Below are 19718 nucleotides of genomic sequence, written 5' to 3'. Positions count from 1 at the left end.
AACTTAACCGGCGGAAAAAGATTTTTTTGAAAAATCTCTAAGCCCCGGGGTCACAATTTCAGAAAAGATCTGACTTTTGGCAATTCACTCAAAAATGGCGCCAAACGTTTGCAAATGCTCCCCTTAAATGTTTGGCAGTCGAAACAGAATGCTTTTTATCACAGGACAAGAAATCAGCCCTCAGCAACTTAACTGGCGGAAAAAGATTTTTTTGAAAAATCCCTAAGCCCCGGGGTCACAATTTCAGAAAAAATCCGACTTTTGGCAATTCACTCAAAAATGTTGCCAATAGCTTGCAAATGCTCCCCTGAAAGCTTTGGCGATGGAAATAGAAGGCTTTTTATCACAGGACAAGAAAACAGCACTCAGCAACTTAACCGGCGGAAAAAGATTTTTTTGAAAAAACCCTAAGCCCCGGGGTCACAATTTCAGAAAAAATCTGACTTTTGGCAATTCACTCAAAAATGGCGCCAAACGCTGGAAAATGCTCCCATGAAATGTTTGGCTGTCGAAACAGGAGGCTTTTTATCACAGGACAAGAAATCAGCCCTCAGCAACTTAACCGGCGGAAAAAGATTTTTTTGAAAAATCCCTAAGCCCCGGGGTCACAATTTCAGAAAAAATCCGACTTTTGGCAATTCACTCAAAAATGCTGCCAAACGCTGGAAAATGCTCCCATGAAATGTTTGGCTGTCGAAACAGGAGGCTTTTTATCACAGGACAAGAAATCAGCCCTCAGCAACTTAACCGGCGGAAAAAGATTTTTTTGAAAAATCCCTAAGCCCCGGGGTCACAATTTCAGAAAAAATCCGACTTTTGGCAATTCACTCAAAAATGGTGCCAAACGCTGGCAAATGCTCCCCTGAAATGTTTGGCTGTCGAAACAGGAGGCTTTTTATCACAAGACAAGAAATCAGCCCTCAGCAACTTAACCGGCGGAAAAAGATTTTTTTGAAAAATCTCTAAGCCCCGGGGTCACAATTTCAGAAAAAATCCGACTTTTGGCAATTCACTCAAAAATGGTGCCAAACGCTTGCAAATGCTCCGCTGAAATGTTTGGCAGTCGAAACTGAATGCTTTTTTTTCACAGGACAAGAAATCAGCCCTCAGCAACTTAACCGGCGGAAAAAGATTTTTTTGAAAAATCCCTAAGCCCCGGGGTCACAATTTCAGAAAAAAATCTGACTTTTGGCAATTCACTCAAAAATGGTGCCAAACGCTGGCAAATGCTCCCCTGAAATGTTTGGCTGTCGAAACAGGAGGCTTTTTATCACAAGACAAGAAATCAGCCCTCAGCAACTTAACCGGCGGAAAAAGATTTTTTTGAAAAATCTCTAAGCCCCGGGGTCACAATTTCAGAAAAAATCCGACTTTTGGCAATTCACTCAAAAATGGCGCCAAACGCTTGCAAATGCTCCGCTGAAATGTTTGGCAGTCGAAACAGAATGCTTTTTTTCCACAGGACAAGAAATCAACCCTCAGCAACTTAACCGGCGGAAAAAGATTTTTTTGAAAAATCCCTAAGCCCCGGGGTCACAATTTCAGAAAAAATCTGACTTTTGGCAATTCACTCAAAAATGGGGCCAAACGCTTGCAAATGCTCCCCTGAAATGTTTGGCTGTCGAAACAGGAGACTTTTTATCACAGGACAGCAAATCAGCCCTCAGCAACTTAACCGGCGGAAAAAGATTTTTTTGAAAAATCCCTAAGCCCCGGGGTCACAATTTCAGAAAAAATCTGACTTTTGGCAAATCACTCAAAAATGGTGCCAAACGCTGGCAAATGCTCCCCTGAAATGTTTGGCTGTCGAAACAGGAGGCTTTTTATCACAGGACAAGAAATCAGCCCTCAGCAACTTAACCGGCGGAAAAAGATTTTTTTGAAAAATCCCTAAGCCCCGGGGTCACAATTTCAGAAAAAATCCGACTTTTGGCAATTCACTCAAAAATGCTGCCAAACGCTGGAAAATGCTCCCATGAAATGTTTGGCTGTCGAAACAGGAGGCTTTTTATCACAGGACAAGAAATCAGCCCTCAGCAACTTAACCGGCGGAAAAAGATTTTTTTGAAAAATCCCTAAGCCCCGGGGTCACAATTTCAGAAAAAATCTGACTTTTGGCAATTCACTCAAAAATGGCGCCAAACGCTTGCAAATGCTCCCCTGAAATGTTTGGCTGTCGAAAGAGGAGGCTTTTTATCACAGGACAAGAAATCAGCCCTCAGCAACTTAACCGGCGGAAAAAGATTTTTTTGAAAAATCCCTAAGCCCCGGGGTCACAATTTCAGAAAAAATCTGACTTTTGGCAATTCACTCAAAAATGGCGCCAAACGCTTGCAAATGCTCCCCTTAAATGTTTGGCAGTCGAAACAGAATGCTTTTTATCACAGGACAAGAAATCAGCCCTCAGCAACTTAACCGGCGGAAAAAGATTTTTTTGAAAAACCCCTAAGCCCCGGGGTCACAATTTCAGAAAAAATCCGACTTTTGGCAATTCACTCAAAAATGTTGCCAATAGCTTGCAAATGCTCCCCTGAAAGCTTTGGCGATGGAAAAAGAAGGCTTTTTATCACAGGACAAGAAAACAGCACTCAGCAACTTAACCGGCGGAAAAAGATTTTTTTGAAAAATCCCTAAGCCCCGGGGTCACAATTTCAGAAAAAATCCGACTTTTGGCAATTCACTCAAAAATGGTGCCAAACGCTGGCAAATGCTCCCCTGAAATGTTTGGCTGTCGAAACAGGAGGCTTTTTATCACAAGACAAGAAATCAGCCCTCAGCAACTTAACCGGCGGAAAAAGATTTTTTTGAAAAATCTCTAAGCCCCGGGGTCACAATTTCAGAAAAAATCCGACTTTTGGCAATTCACTCAAAAATGGCGCCAAACGCTTGCAAATGCTCCGCTGAAATGTTTGGCAGTCGAAACAGAATGCTTTTTTTTCACAGGACAAGAAATCAACCCTCAGCAACTTAACCGGCGGAAAAAGATTTTTTTGAAAAATCCCTAAGCCCCGGGGTCACAATTTCAGAAAAAATCTGACTTTTGGCAATTTACTCAAAAATGGCGCCAAACGCTTGCAAATGCTCCCCTGAAATGTTTGGCTGTCGAAACAGGAGACTTTTTATCACAGGACAGCAAATCAGCCCTCAGCAACTTAACCGGCGGAAAAAGATTTTTTTGAAAAATCCCTAAGCCCCGGGGTCACAATTTCCGAAAAAATCTGACTTTTGGCAATTCACTCAAAAATGGTGCGAAACGCTGGCAAATGCTCCCCTGAAATGTTTGGCTGTCGAAACAGGAGGCTTTTTATCACAGGACAAGAAATCAGCCCTCAGCGACTTAACCGGCGGAAAAAGATTTTTTTGAAATATCCATAAGCCCCGGGGTCACAATTTCAGAAAAGATCTGACTTTTGGCAATTCACTCAAAAATGGCGCCAAACGCTTGCAAATGCTCCCCTTAAATGTTTGGCAGTCGAAACAGAATGCTTTTTATCACAGGACAAGAAATCAGCCCTCAGCAACTTAACCGGCGGAAAAAGATTTTTTTGAAAAACCCCTAAGCCCCGGGGTCACAATTTCAGAAAAAATCCGACTTTTGGCAATTCACTCAAAAATGTTGCCAATAGCTTGCAAATGCTCCCCTGAAAGCTTTGGCGATGGAAAAAGAAGGCTTTTTATCACAGGACAAGAAAACAGCACTCAGCAACTTAACCGGCGGAAAAAGATTTTTTTGAAAAATCCCTAAGCCCCGGGGTCACAATTTCAGAAAAAATCCGACTTTTGGCAATTCACTCAAAAATGGTGCCAAACGCTGGCAAATGCTCCCCTGAAATGTTTGGCTGTCGAAACAGGAGGCTTTTTATCACAAGACAAGAAATCAGCCCTCAGCAACTTAACCGGCGGAAAAAGATTTTTTTGAAAAATCTCTAAGCCCCGGGGTCACAATTTCAGAAAAAATCCGACTTTTGGCAATTCACTCAAAAATGGCGCCAAACGCTTGCAAATGCTCCGCTGAAATGTTTGGCAGTCGAAACAGAATGCTTTTTTTTCACAGGACAAGAAATCAACCCTCAGCAACTTAACCGGCGGAAAAAGATTTTTTTGAAAAATCCCTAAGCCCCGGGGTCACAATTTCAGAAAAAATCTGACTTTTGGCAATTCACTCAAAAATGGGGCCAAACGCTTGCAAATGCTCCCCTGAAATGTTTGGCTGTCGAAACAGGAGACTTTTTATCACAGGACAGCAAATCAGCCCTCAGCAACTTAACCGGCGGAAAAAGATTTTTTTGAAAAATCCCTAAGCCCCGGGGTCACAATTTCAGAAAAAATCCGACTTTTGGCAATTCACTCAAAAATGCTGCCAAACGCTTGCAAATGCTCCGCTGAAATGTTTGGCAGTCGAAACAGAATGCTTTTTTTTCACAGGACAAGAAATCAACCCTCAGCAACTTAACCGGCGGAAAAAGATTTTTTTGAAAAATCCCTAAGCCCCGGGGTCACAATTTCAGAAAAAATCTGACTTTTGGCAATTCACTCAAAAATGGGGCCAAACGCTTGCAAATGCTCCCCTGAAATGTTTGGCTGTCGAAAGAGGAGGCTTTTTATCACAGGACAGCAAATCAGCCCTCAGCAACTTAACCGGCGGAAAAAGATTTTTTTGAAAAATCCCTAAGCCCCGGGGTCACAATTTCAGAAAAAATCCGACTTTTGGCAATTCACTCAAAAATGGCGCCAAACGTTTGCAAATGCTCCCCTTAAATGTTTGGCAGTCGAAACAGAATGCTTTTTATCACAGGACAAGAAATCAGCCCTCAGCAACTTAACCGGCGGAAAAAGATTTTTTTGAAAAATCCCTAAGCCCCGGGGTCACAATTTCAGAAAAAATCTGACTTTTGGCAATTCACTCAAAAATGGCGCCAAACGCTTGCAAATGCTCCCCTGAAATGTTTGGCTGTCGAAACAGGAGACTTTTTATCACAGGACAGCAAATCAGCCCTCAGCAACTTAACCGGCGGAAAAAGATTTTTTTGAAAAATCTCTAAGCCCCGGGGTCACAATTTCAGAAAAGATCTGACTTTTGGCAATTCACTCAAAAATGGCGCCAAACGTTTGCAAATGCTCCCCTTAAATGTTTGGCAGTCGAAACAGAATGCTTTTTATCACAGGACAAGAAATCAGCCCTCAGCAACTTAACTGGCGGAAAAAGATTTTTTTGAAAAATCCCTAAGCCCCGGGGTCACAATTTCAGAAAAAATCCGACTTTTGGCAATTCACTCAAAAATGTTGCCAATAGCTTGCAAATGCTCCCCTGAAAGCTTTGGCGATGGAAATAGAAGGCTTTTTATCACAGGACAAGAAAACAGCACTCAGCAACTTAACCGGCGGAAAAAGATTTTTTTGAAAAAACCCTAAGCCCCGGGGTCACAATTTCAGAAAAAATCTGACTTTTGGCAATTCACTCAAAAATGGCGCCAAACGCTGGAAAATGCTCCCATGAAATGTTTGGCTGTCGAAACAGGAGGCTTTTTATCACAGGACAAGAAATCAGCCCTCAGCAACTTAACCGGCGGAAAAAGATTTTTTTGAAAAATCCCTAAGCCCCGGGGTCACAATTTCAGAAAAAATCCGAATTTTGGCAATTCACTCAAAAATGCTGCCAAACGCTGGAAAATGCTCCCATGAAATGTTTGGCTGTCGAAACAGGAGGCTTTTTATCACAGGACAAGAAATCAGCCCTCAGCAACTTAACCGGCGGAAAAAGATTTTTTTGAAAAATCCCTAAGCCCCGGGGTCACAATTTCAGAAAAAATCCGACTTTTGGCAATTCACTCAAAAATGGTGCCAAACGCTGGCAAATGCTCCCCTGAAATGTTTGGCTGTCGAAACAGGAGGCTTTTTATCACAAGACAAGAAATCAGCCCTCAGCAACTTAACCGGCGGAAAAAGATTTTTTTGAAAAATCTCTAAGCCCCGGGGTCACAATTTCAGAAAAAATCCGACTTTTGGCAATTCACTCAAAAATGGTGCCAAACGCTTGCAAATGCTCCGCTGAAATGTTTGGCAGTCGAAACTGAATGCTTTTTTTTCACAGGACAAGAAATCAGCCCTCAGCAACTTAACCGGCGGAAAAAGATTTTTTTGAAAAATCCCTAAGCCCCGGGGTCACAATTTCAGAAAAAAATCTGACTTTTGGCAATTCACTCAAAAATGGTGCCAAACGCTGGCAAATGCTCCCCTGAAATGTTTGGCTGTCGAAACAGGAGGCTTTTTATCACAAGACAAGAAATCAGCCCTCAGCAACTTAACCGGCGGAAAAAGATTTTTTTGAAAAATCTCTAAGCCCCGGGGTCACAATTTCAGAAAAAATCCGACTTTTGGCAATTCACTCAAAAATGGCGCCAAACGCTTGCAAATGCTCCGCTGAAATGTTTGGCAGTCGAAACAGAATGCTTTTTTTCCACAGGACAAGAAATCAACCCTCAGCAACTTAACCGGCGGAAAAAGATTTTTTTGAAAAATCCCTAAGCCCCGGGGTCACAATTTCAGAAAAAATCTGACTTTTGGCAATTCACTCAAAAATGGGGCCAAACGCTTGCAAATGCTCCCCTGAAATGTTTGGCTGTCGAAACAGGAGACTTTTTATCACAGGACAGCAAATCAGCCCTCAGCAACTTAACCGGCGGAAAAAGATTTTTTTGAAAAATCCCTAAGCCCCGGGGTCACAATTTCAGAAAAAATCTGACTTTTGGCAAATCACTCAAAAATGGTGCCAAACGCTGGCAAATGCTCCCCTGAAATGTTTGGCTGTCGAAACAGGAGGCTTTTTATCACAGGACAAGAAATCAGCCCTCAGCAACTTAACCGGCGGAAAAAGATTTTTTTGAAAAATCCCTAAGCCCCGGGGTCACAATTTCAGAAAAAATCCGACTTTTGGCAATTCACTCAAAAATGCTGCCAAACGCTGGAAAATGCTCCCATGAAATGTTTGGCTGTCGAAACAGGAGGCTTTTTATCACAGGACAAGAAATCAGCCCTCAGCAACTTAACCGGCGGAAAAAGATTTTTTTGAAAAATCCCTAAGCCCCGGGGTCACAATTTCAGAAAAAATCTGACTTTTGGCAATTCACTCAAAAATGGCGCCAAACGCTTGCAAATGCTCCCCTGAAATGTTTGGCTGTCGAAAGAGGAGGCTTTTTATCACAGGACAAGAAATCAGCCCTCAGCAACTTAACCGGCGGAAAAAGATTTTTTTGAAAAATCCCTAAGCCCCGGGGTCACAATTTCAGAAAAAATCTGACTTTTGGCAATTCACTCAAAAATGGCGCCAAACGCTTGCAAATGCTCCCCTTAAATGTTTGGCAGTCGAAACAGAATGCTTTTTATCACAGGACAAGAAATCAGCCCTCAGCAACTTAACCGGCGGAAAAAGATTTTTTTGAAAAACCCCTAAGCCCCGGGGTCACAATTTCAGAAAAAATCCGACTTTTGGCAATTCACTCAAAAATGTTGCCAATAGCTTGCAAATGCTCCCCTGAAAGCTTTGGCGATGGAAAAAGAAGGCTTTTTATCACAGGACAAGAAAACAGCACTCAGCAACTTAACCGGCGGAAAAAGATTTTTTTGAAAAATCCCTAAGCCCCGGGGTCACAATTTCAGAAAAAATCCGACTTTTGGCAATTCACTCAAAAATGGTGCCAAACGCTGGCAAATGCTCCCCTGAAATGTTTGGCTGTCGAAACAGGAGGCTTTTTATCACAAGACAAGAAATCAGCCCTCAGCAACTTAACCGGCGGAAAAAGATTTTTTTGAAAAATCTCTAAGCCCCGGGGTCACAATTTCAGAAAAAATCCGACTTTTGGCAATTCACTCAAAAATGGCGCCAAACGCTTGCAAATGCTCCGCTGAAATGTTTGGCAGTCGAAACAGAATGCTTTTTTTTCACAGGACAAGAAATCAACCCTCAGCAACTTAACCGGCGGAAAAAGATTTTTTTGAAAAATCCCTAAGCCCCGGTGTCACAATTTCAGAAAAAATCTGACTTTTGGCAATTCACTCAAAAATGGGGCCAAACGCTTGCAAATGCTCCCCTGAAATGTTTGGCTGTCGAAACAGGAGACTTTTTATCACAGGACAGCAAATCAGCCCTCAGCAACTTAACCGGCGGAAAAAGATTTTTTTGAAAAATCCCTAAGCCCCGGGGTCACAATTTCAGAAAAAATCCGACTTTTGGCAATTCACTCAAAAATGCTGCCAAACGCTGGAAAATGCTCCCATGAAATGTTTGGCTGTCGAAAGAGGAGGCTTTTTATCACAGGACAAGAAAAAAGCCCTCAGCAACTTAACCGGCGGAAAAACATTTTTTTGAAATATCCATAAGCCCCAGGGTCACAATTTCAGAAAAGATCTGACTTTTGGCAATTCACTCAAAAATGGCGCCAAACGTTTGCAAATGCTCCCCTTAAATGTTTGGCAGTCGAAACAGAATGCTTTTTATCACAGGACAAGAAATCAGCCCTCAGCAACTTAACCGGCGGAAAAAGATTTTTTTGAAAAATCCCTAAGCCCCGGGGTCACAATTTCAGAAAAAATCTGACTTTTGGCAATTCACTCAAAAATGGCGCCAAACGCTTGCAAATGCTCCCCTGAAATGTTTGGCTGTCGAAACAGGAGACTTTTTATCACAGGACAGCAAATCAGCCCTCAGCAACTTAACCGGCGGAAAAAGATTTTTTTGAAAAATCTCTAAGCCCCGGGGTCACAATTTCAGAAAAGATCTGACTTTTGGCAATTCACTCAAAAATGGCGCCAAACGTTTGCAAATGCTCCCCTTAAATGTTTGGCAGTCGAAACAGAATGCTTTTTATCACAGGACAAGAAATCAGCCCTCAGCAACTTAACTGGCGGAAAAAGATTTTTTTGAAAAATCCCTAAGCCCCGGGGTCACAATTTCAGAAAAAATCCGACTTTTGGCAATTCACTCAAAAATGTTGCCAATAGCTTGCAAATGCTCCCCTGAAAGCTTTGGCGATGGAAATAGAAGGCTTTTTATCACAGGACAAGAAAACAGCACTCAGCAACTTAACCGGCGGAAAAAGATTTTTTTGAAAAAACCCTAAGCCCCGGGGTCACAATTTCAGAAAAAATCTGACTTTTGGCAATTCACTCAAAAATGGCGCCAAACGCTGGAAAATGCTCCCATGAAATGTTTGGCTGTCGAAACAGGAGGCTTTTTATCACAGGACAAGAAATCAGCCCTCAGCAACTTAACCGGCGGAAAAAGATTTTTTTGAAAAATCCCTAAGCCCCGGGGTCACAATTTCAGAAAAAATCCGACTTTTGGCAATTCACTCAAAAATGCTGCCAAACGCTGGAAAATGCTCCCATGAAATGTTTGGCTGTCGAAACAGGAGGCTTTTTATCACAGGACAAGAAATCAGCCCTCAGCAACTTAACCGGCGGAAAAAGATTTTTTTGAAAAATCCCTAAGCCCCGGGGTCACAATTTCAGAAAAAATCCGACTTTTGGCAATTCACTCAAAAATGGTGCCAAACGCTGGCAAATGCTCCCCTGAAATGTTTGGCTGTCGAAACAGGAGGCTTTTTATCACAAGACAAGAAATCAGCCCTCAGCAACTTAACCGGCGGAAAAAGATTTTTTTGAAAAATCTCTAAGCCCCGGGGTCACAATTTCAGAAAAAATCCGACTTTTGGCAATTCACTCAAAAATGGTGCCAAACGCTTGCAAATGCTCCGCTGAAATGTTTGGCAGTCGAAACTGAATGCTTTTTTTTCACAGGACAAGAAATCAGCCCTCAGCAACTTAACCGGCGGAAAAAGATTTTTTTGAAAAATCCCTAAGCCCCGGGGTCACAATTTCAGAAAAAAATCTGACTTTTGGCAATTCACTCAAAAATGGTGCCAAACGCTGGCAAATGCTCCCCTGAAATGTTTGGCTGTCGAAACAGGAGGCTTTTTATCACAAGACAAGAAATCAGCCCTCAGCAACTTAACCGGCGGAAAAAGATTTTTTTGAAAAATCTCTAAGCCCCGGGGTCACAATTTCAGAAAAAATCCGACTTTTGGCAATTCACTCAAAAATGGCGCCAAACGCTTGCAAATGCTCCGCTGAAATGTTTGGCAGTCGAAACAGAATGCTTTTTTTCCACAGGACAAGAAATCAACCCTCAGCAACTTAACCGGCGGAAAAAGATTTTTTTGAAAAATCCCTAAGCCCCGGGGTCACAATTTCAGAAAAAATCTGACTTTTGGCAATTCACTCAAAAATGGGGCCAAACGCTTGCAAATGCTCCCCTGAAATGTTTGGCTGTCGAAACAGGAGACTTTTTATCACAGGACAGCAAATCAGCCCTCAGCAACTTAACCGGCGAAAAAAAAATTTTTTGAAAAATCCCTAAGCCCCGGGGTCACAATTTCAGAAAAAATCTGACTTTTGGCAAATCACTCAAAAATGGTGCCAAACGCTGGCAAATGCTCCCCTGAAATGTTTGGCTGTCGAAACAGGAGGCTTTTTATCACAGGACAAGAAATCAGCCCTCAGCAACTTAACCGGCGGAAAAAGATTTTTTTGAAAAATCCCTAAGCCCCGGGGTCACAATTTCAGAAAAAATCCGACTTTTGGCAATTCACTCAAAAATGCTGCCAAACGCTGGAAAATGCTCCCATGAAATGTTTGGCTGTCGAAACAGGAGGCTTTTTATCACAGGACAAGAAATCAGCCCTCAGCAACTTAACCGGCGGAAAAAGATTTTTTTGAAAAATCCCTAAGCCCCGGGGTCACAATTTCAGAAAAGATCTGACTTTTGGCAATTCACTCAAAAATGCTGCCAAACGCTGGAAAATGCTCCCATGAAATGTTTGGCTGTCGAAACAGGAGGCTTTTTATCACAGGACAAGAAATCAGCCCTCAGCAACTTAACCGGCGGAAAAAGATTTTTTTGAAAAATCCCTAAGCCCCGGGGTCACAATTTCAGAAAAAAATCTGACTTTTGGCAATTCACTCAAAAATGGTGCCAAACGCTGGCAAATGCTCCCCTGAAATGTTTGGCTGTCGAAACAGGAGGCTTTTTATCACAAGACAAGAAATCAGCCCTCAGCAACTTAACCGGCGGAAAAAGATTTTTTTGAAAAATCTCTAAGCCCCGGGGTCACAATTTCAGAAAAAATCCGACTTTTGGCAATTCACTCAAAAATGGCGCCAAACGTTTGCAAATGCTCCCCTTAAATGTTTGGCTGTCGAAACAGGAGACTTTTTATCACAGGACAGCAAATCAGCCCTCAGCAACTTAACCGGCGGAAAAAGATGTTTTTGAAAAATCCCTAAGCCCCGGGGTCACAATTTCCGAAAAAATCTGAATTTTGGCAATTCACTCAAAAATGGTGCGAAACGCTGGCAAATGCTCCCCTGAAATGTTTGGCTGTCGAAACAGGAGGCTTTTTATCACAGGACAAGAAATCAGCCCTCAGCAACTTAACCGGCGGAAAAAGATTTTTTTGAAATATCCATAAGCCCCGGGGTCACAATTTCAGAAAAGATCTGACTTTTGGCAATTCACTCAAAAATGGCGCCAAACGCTTGCAAATGCTCCCCTTAAATGTTTGGCAGTCGAAACAGAATGCTTTTTATCACAGGACAAGAAATCAGCCCTCAGCAACTTAACCGGCGGAAAAAGATTTTTTTGAAAAACCCCTAAGCCCCGGGGTCACAATTTCAGAAAAAATCCGACTTTTGGCAATTCACTCAAAAATGTTGCCAATAGCTTGCAAATGCTCCCCTGAAAGCTTTGGCGATGGAAAAAGAAGGCTTTTTATCACAGGACAAGAAAACAGCACTCAGCAACTTAACCGGCGGAAAAAGATTTTTTTGAAAAATCCCTAAGCCCCGGGGTCACAATTTCAGAAAAAATCCGACTTTTGGCAATTCACTCAAAAATGGTGCCAAACGCTGGCAAATGCTCCCCTGAAATGTTTGGCTGTCGAAACAGGAGGCTTTTTATCACAAGACAAGAAATCAGCCCTCAGCAACTTAACCGGCGGAAAAAGATTTTTTTGAAAAATCTCTAAGCCCCGGGGTCACAATTTCAGAAAAAATCCGACTTTTGGCAATTCACTCAAAAATGGCGCCAAACGCTTGCAAATGCTCCGCTGAAATGTTTGGCAGTCGAAACAGAATGCTTTTTTTTCACAGGACAAGAAATCAACCCTCAGCAACTTAACCGGCGGAAAAAGATTTTTTTGAAAAATCCCTAAGCCCCGGGGTCACAATTTCCGAAAAAATCTGACTTTTGGCAATTCACTCAAAAATGGGGCCAAACGCTTGCAAATGCTCCCCTGAAATGTTTGGCTGTCGAAACAGGAGACTTTTTATCACAGGACAGCAAATCAGCCCTCAGCAACTTAACCGGCGGAAAAAGATTTTTTTGAAAAATCCCTAAGCCCCGGGGTCACAATTTCAGAAAAAATCCGACTTTTGGCAATTCACTCAAAAATGCTGCCAAACGCTGGAAAATGCTCCCATGAAATGTTTGGCTGTCGAAACAGGAGGCTTTTTATCACAGGACAAGAAATCAGCCCTCAGCAACTTAACCGGCGGAGAAAGATTTTTTTGAAAAATCCCTAAGCCCCGGGGTCACAATTTCAGAAAAAATCTGACTTTTGGCAATTCACTCAAAAATGGCGCCAAACGCTTGCAAATGCTCCCCTGAAATGTTTGGCTGTCGAAAGAGGAGGCTTTTTATCACAGGACAAGAAAAAAGCCCTCAGCAACTTAACCGGCGGAAAAACATTTTTTTGAAATATCCATAAGCCCCAGGGTCACAATTTCAGAAAAGATCTGACTTTTGGCAATTCACTCAAAAATGGCGCCAAACGTTTGCAAATGCTCCCCTTAAATGTTTGGCAGTCGAAACAGAATGCTTTTTATCACAGGACAAGAAATCAGCCCTCAGCAACTTAACCGGCGGAAAAAGATTTTTTTGAAAAATCCCTAAGCCCCGGGGTCACAATTTCAGAAAAAATCTGACTTTTGGCAATTCACTCAAAAATGGCGCCAAACGCTTGCAAATGCTCCCCTGAAATGTTTGGCTGTCGAAACAGGAGACTTTTTATCACAGGACAGCAAATCAGCCCTCAGCAACTTAACCGGCGGAAAAAGATTTTTTTGAAAAATCTCTAAGCCCCGGGGTCACAATTTCAGAAAAGATCTGACTTTTGGCAATTCACTCAAAAATGGCGCCAAACGTTTGCAAATGCTCCCCTTAAATGTTTGGCAGTCGAAACAGAATGCTTTTTATCACAGGACAAGAAATCAGCCCTCAGCAACTTAACTGGCGGAAAAAGATTTTTTTGAAAAATCCCTAAGCCCCGGGGTCACAATTTCAGAAAAAATCCGACTTTTGGCAATTCACTCAAAAATGTTGCCAATAGCTTGCAAATGCTCCCCTGAAAGCTTTGGCGATGGAAATAGAAGGCTTTTTATCACAGGACAAGAAAACAGCACTCAGCAACTTAACCGGCAGAAAAAGATTTTTTTGAAAAAACCCTAAGCCCCGGGGTCACAATTTCAGAAAAAATCCGACTTTTGGCAATTCACTCAAAAATGGCGCCAAACGCTTGCAAATGCTCCCCTGAAATGTTTGGCTGTCGAAAGAGGAGGCTTTTTATCACAGGACAAGAAAAAAGCCCTCAGCAACTTAACCGGCGGAAAAAGATTTTTTTGAAAAATCCCTAAGCCCCGGGGTCACAATTTCAGAAAAAATCTGACTTTTGGCAATTCACTCAAAAATGGCGCCAAACGCTTGCAAATGCTCCCCTGAAATGTTTGGCTGTCGAAACAGGAGACTTTTTATCACAGGACAGCAAATCAGCCCTCAGCAACTTAACCGGCGGAAAAAGATTTTTTTGAAAAATCCCTAAGCCCCGGGGTCACAATTTCCGAAAAAATCTGACTTTTGGCAATTCACTCAAAAATGGTGCGAAACGCTGGCAAATGCTCCCCTGAAATGTTTGGCTGTCGAAACAGGAGGCTTTTTATCACAGGACAAGAAATCAGCCCTCAGCGACTTAACCGGCGGAAAAAGATTTTTTTGAAATATCCATAAGCCCCGGGGTCACAATTTCAGAAAAGATCTGACTTTTGGCAATTCACTCAAAAATGGCGCCAAACGCTTGCAAATGCTCCCCTTAAATGTTTGGCAGTCGAAACAGAATGCTTTTTATCACAGGACAAGAAATCAGCCCTCAGCAACTTAACCGGCGGAAAAAGATTTTTTTGAAAAATCCCTAAGCCCCGGGGTCACAATTTCAGAAAAAAATCCGACTTTTGGCAATTCACTCAAAAATGGCGCCAAACGCTTGCAAATGCTCCCCTGAAATGTTTGGCTGTCGAAACAGGAGGCTTTTTATCACAGGACAAGAAAAAAGCCCTCAGCAACTTAACCGGCGGAAAAAGATTTTTTTGAAAAATCCCTAAGCCCCGGGGTCACAATTTCAGAAAAAATCTGACTTTTGGCAATTTACTCAAAAATGGCGCCAAACGCTTGCAAATGCTCCCCTGAAATGTTTGGCTGTCGAAACAGGAGACTTTTTATCACAGGACAGCAAATCAGCCCTCAGCAACTTAACCGGCGGAAAAAGATTTTTTTGAAAAATCCCTAAGCCCCGGGGTCACAATTTCCGAAAAAATCTGACTTTTGGCAATTCACTCAAAAATGGTGCGAAACGCTGGCAAATGCTCCCCTGAAATGTTTGGCTGTCGAAACACGAGGCTTTTTATCACAGGACAAGAAATCAGCCCTCAGCAACTTAACCGGCGGAAAAAGATTTTTTTGAAATATCCATAAGCCCCGGGGTCACAATTTCAGAAAAGATCTGACTTTTGGCAATTCACTCAAAAATGGCGCCAAACGCTTGCAAATGCTCCCCTGAAAGCTTTGGCGATGGAAATAGAAGGCTTTTTATCACAGGACAAGAAAACAGCACTCAGCAACTTAACCGGCGGAAAAAGATTTTTTTGAAAAATCCCTAAGCCCCGGGGTCACAATTTCAGAAAAAATCCGACTTTTGGCAATTCACTCAAAAATGGTGCCAAACGCTGGCAAATGCTCCCCTGAAATGTTTGGCTGTCGAAACAGGAGGCTTTTATTCACAAGACAAGAAATCAGCTCTCAGCAACTTAACCGGCGGAAAAAGATTTTTTTGAAAAATCCCTAAGCCGCGGGGTCACAATTTCAGAAAAAATCCGACTTTTGGCAATTCACTCAAAAATGGCGCCAAACGCTTGCAAATGCTCCCCTGAAATGTTTGGCTGTCGAAAGAGGAGGCTTTTTATCACAGGACAAGAAAAAAGCCCTCAGCAACTTAACCGGCGGAAAAAGATTTTTTTGAAAAATCCCTAAGCCCCGGGGTCACAATTTCAGAAAAAATCTGACTTTTGGCAATTTACTCAAAAATGGCGCCAAACGCTTGCAAATGCTCCCCTGAAATGTTTGGCTGTCGAAACAGGAGACTTTTTATCACAGGACAGCAAATCAGCCCTCAGCAACTTAACCGGCGGAAAAAGATTTTTTTGAAAAATCCCTAAGCCCCGGGGTCACAATTTCCGAAAAAATCTGACTTTTGGCAATTCACTCAAAAATGGTGCGAAACGCTGGCAAATGCTCCCCTGAAATGTTTGGCTGTCGAAACAGGAGGCTTTTTATCACAGGACAAGAAATCAGCCCTCAGCGACTTAACCGGCGGAAAAAGATTTTTTTGAAATATCCATAAGCCCCGGGGTCACAATTTCAGAAAAGATCTGACTTTGGGCAATTCACTCAAAAATGGCGCCAAACGCTTGCAAATGCTCCCCTTAAATGTTTGGCAGTCGAAACAGAATGCTTTTTATCACAGGACAAGAAATCAGCCCTCAGCAACTTAACCGGTGGAAAAAGATTTTTTTGAAAAATCCCTAAGCCCCGGGGTCACAATTTCAGAAAAAATCCGACTTTTGGCAATTCACTCAAAAATGTTGCCAATAGCTTGCAAATGCTCCCCTGAAAGCTTTGGCGATGGAAAAAGAAGGCTTTTTATCACAGGACAAGAAAACAGCACTCAGCAACTTAACCGGCGGAAAAAGATTTTTTTGAAAAATCCCTAAGCCCCGGGGTCACAATTTCAGAAAAAATCCGACTTTTGGCAATTCACTCAAAAATGGTGCCAAACGCTGGCAAATGCTCCCCTGAAATGTTTGGCTGTCGAAACAGGAGGCTTTTTATCACAAGACAAGAAATCAGCCCTCAGCAACTTAACCGGCGGAAAAAGATTTTTTTGAAAAATCTCTAAGCCCCGGGGTCACAATTTCAGAAAAAATCCGACTTTTGGCAATTCACTCAAAAATGGCGCCAAACGCTTGCAAATGCTCCGCTGAAATGTTTGGCAGTCGAAACAGAATGCTTTTTTTTCACAGGACAATAAATCAACCCTCAGCAACTTAACCGGCGGAAAAAGATTTTTTTGAAAAATCCCTAAGCCCCGGGGTCACAATTTCAGAAAAAATCTGACTTTTGGCAATTCACTCAAAAATGGGGCCAAACGCTTGCAAATGCTCCCCTGAAATGTTTGGCTGTCGAAACAGGAGACTTTTTATCACAGGACAGCAAATCAGCCCTCAGCAACTTAACCGGCGGAAAAAGATTTTTTTGAAAAATCCCTAAGCCCCGGGGTCACAATTTCAGAAAAAATCCGACTTTTGGCAATTCACTCAAAAATGCTGCCAAACGCTGGAAAATGCTCCCATGAAATGTTTGGCTGTCGAAACAGGAGGCTTTTTATCACAGGACAAGAAATCAGCCCTCAGCAACTTAACCGGCGGAGAAAGATTTTTTTGAAAAATCCCTAAGCCCCGGGGTCACAATTTCAGAAAAAATCTGACTTTTGGCAATTCACTCAAAAATGGCGCCAAACGCTTGCAAATGCTCCCCTGAAATGTTTGGCTGTCGAAAGAGGAGGCTTTTTATCACAGGACAAGAAAAAAGCCCTCAGCAACTTAACCGGCGGAAAAACATTTTTTTGAAATATCCATAAGCCCCAGGGTCACAATTTCAGAAAAGATCTGACTTTTGGCAATTCACTCAAAAATGGCGCCAAACGTTTGCAAATGCTCCCCTTAAATGTTTGGCAGTCGAAACAGAATGCTTTTTATCACAGGACAAGAAATCAGCCCTCAGCAACTTAACCGGCGGAAAAAGATTTTTTTGAAAAATCCCTAAGCCCCGGGGTCACAATTTCAGAAAAAATCTGACTTTTGGCAATTCACTCAAAAATGGCGCCAAACGCTTGCAAATGCTCCCCTGAAATGTTTGGCTGTCGAAACAGGAGACTTTTTATCACAGGACAGCAAATCAGCCCTCAGCAACTTAACCGGCGGAAAAAGATTTTTTTGAAAAATCTCTAAGCCCCGGGGTCACAATTTCAGAAAAGATCTGACTTTTGGCAATTCACTCAAAAATGGCGCCAAACGTTTGCAAATGCTCCCCTTAAATGTTTGGCAGTCGAAACAGAATGCTTTTTATCACAGGACAAGAAATCAGCCCTCAGCAACTTAACTGGCGGAAAAAGATTTTTTTGAAAAATCCCTAAGCCCCGGGGTCACAATTTCAGAAAAAATCCGACTTTTGGCAATTCACTCAAAAATGTTGCCAATAGCTTGCAAATGCTCCCCTGAAAGCTTTGGCGATGGAAATAGAAGGCTTTTTATCACAGGACAAGAAAACAGCACTCAGCAACTTAACCGGCGGAAAAAGATTTTCTTGAAAAAACCCTAAGCCCCGGGGTCACAATTTCAGAAAAAATCCGACTTTTGGCAATTCATTCAAAAATGGCGCCAAACGCTGGAAAATGCTCCCCTGAAATGTTTGGCTGTCGAAAGAGGAGGCTTTTTATCACAGGACAAGAAAAAAGCCCTCAGCAACTTAACCGGCGGAAAAAGAGTTTTTTTGAAAAATCCCTAAGCCCCGGGGTCACAATTTCAGAAAAAATCTGACTTTTGGCAATTCACTCAAAAATGGCGCCAAACGCTTGCAAATGCTCCCCTGAAATGTTTGGCTGTCGAAACAGGAGACTTTTTATCACAGGACAGCAAATCAGCCCTCAGCAACTTAACCGGCGGAAAAAGATTTTTTTGAAAAATCCCTAAGCCCCGGGGTCACAATTTCCGAAAAAATCTGACTTTTGGCAATTCACTCAAAAATGGTGCGAAACGCTGGCAAATGCTCCCCTGAAATGTTTGGCTGTCGAAACAGGAGGCTTTTTATCACAGGACAAGAAATCAGCCCTCAGCAACTTAACCGGCGGAAAAAGATTTTTTTGAAAAATCCCTAAGCCCCGGGGTCACAATTTCAGAAAAAATCTGACTTTTGGCAATTCACTCAAAAATGGCGCCAAACGCTTGCAAATGCTCCCCTGAAATGTTTGGCTGTCGAAACAGGAGACTTTTTATCACAGGACAGCAAATCAGCCCTCAGCAACTTAACCGGCGGAAAAAGATTTTTTTGAAAAATCTCTAAGCCCCGGGGTCACAATTTCAGAAAAGATCTGACTTTTGGCAATTCACTCAAAAATGGCGCCAAACGTTTGCAAATGCTCCCCTTAAATGTTTGGCAGTCGAAACAGAATGCTTTTTATCACAGGACAAGAAATCAGCCCTCAGCAACTTAACTGGCGGAAAAAGATTTTTTTGAAAAATCCCTAAGCCCCGGGGTCACAATTTCAGAAAAAATCCGACTTTTGGCAATTCACTCAAAAATGTTGCCAATAGCTTGCAAATGCTCCCCTGAAAGCTTTGGCGATGGAAATAGAAGGCTTTTTATCACAGGACAAGAAAACAGCACTCAGCAACTTAACCGGCGGAAAAAGATTTTCTTGAAAAAACCCTAAGCCCCGGGGTCACAATTTCAGAAAAAATCCGACTTTTGGCAATTCATTCAAAAATGGCGCCAAACGCTGGAAAATGCTCCCCTGAAATGTTTGGCTGTCGAAAGAGGAGGCTTTTTATCACAGGACAAGAAAAAAGCCCTCAGCAACTTAACCGGCGGAAAAAGAGTTTTTTTGAAAAATCCCTAAGCCCCGGGGTCACAATTTCAGAAAAAATCTGACTTTTGGCAATTCACTCAAAAATGGCGCCAAACGCTTGCAAATGCTCCCCTGAAATGTTTGGCTGTCGAAACAGGAGACTTTTTATCACAGGACAGCAAATCAGCCCTCAGCAACTTAACCGGCGGAAAAAGATTTTTTTGAAAAATCCCTAAGCCCCGGGGTCACAATTTCCGAAAAAATCTGACTTTTGGCAATTCACTCAAAAATGGTGCGAAACGCTGGCAAATGCTCCCCTGAAATGTTTGGCTGTCGAAACAGGAGGCTTTTTATCACAGGACAAGAAATCAGCCCTCAGCAACTTAACCGGCGGAAAAAGATTTTTTTGAAATATCCATAAGCCCCGGGGTCACAATTTCAGAAAAGATCTGACTTTTGGCAATTCACTCAAAAATGGCGCCAAACGCTTGCAAATGCTCCCCTTAAATGTTTGGCAGTCGAAACAGAATGCTTTTTATCACAGGACAAGAAATCAGCCCTCAGCAACTTAACCGGCGGAAAAAGATTTTTTTGAAAAATCCCTAAGCCCCGGGGTCACAATTTCAGAAAAAAATCCGACTTTTGGCAATTCAC

The sequence above is a fragment of the Podarcis melisellensis genome (assembly GCF_964234715.1).
Source record: "Podarcis melisellensis genome assembly, chromosome: 13".
Taxonomy (NCBI): domain Eukaryota; kingdom Metazoa; phylum Chordata; class Lepidosauria; order Squamata; family Lacertidae; genus Podarcis; species Podarcis melisellensis.
Note: the sequence above shows the minus strand (reverse complement) of the source record.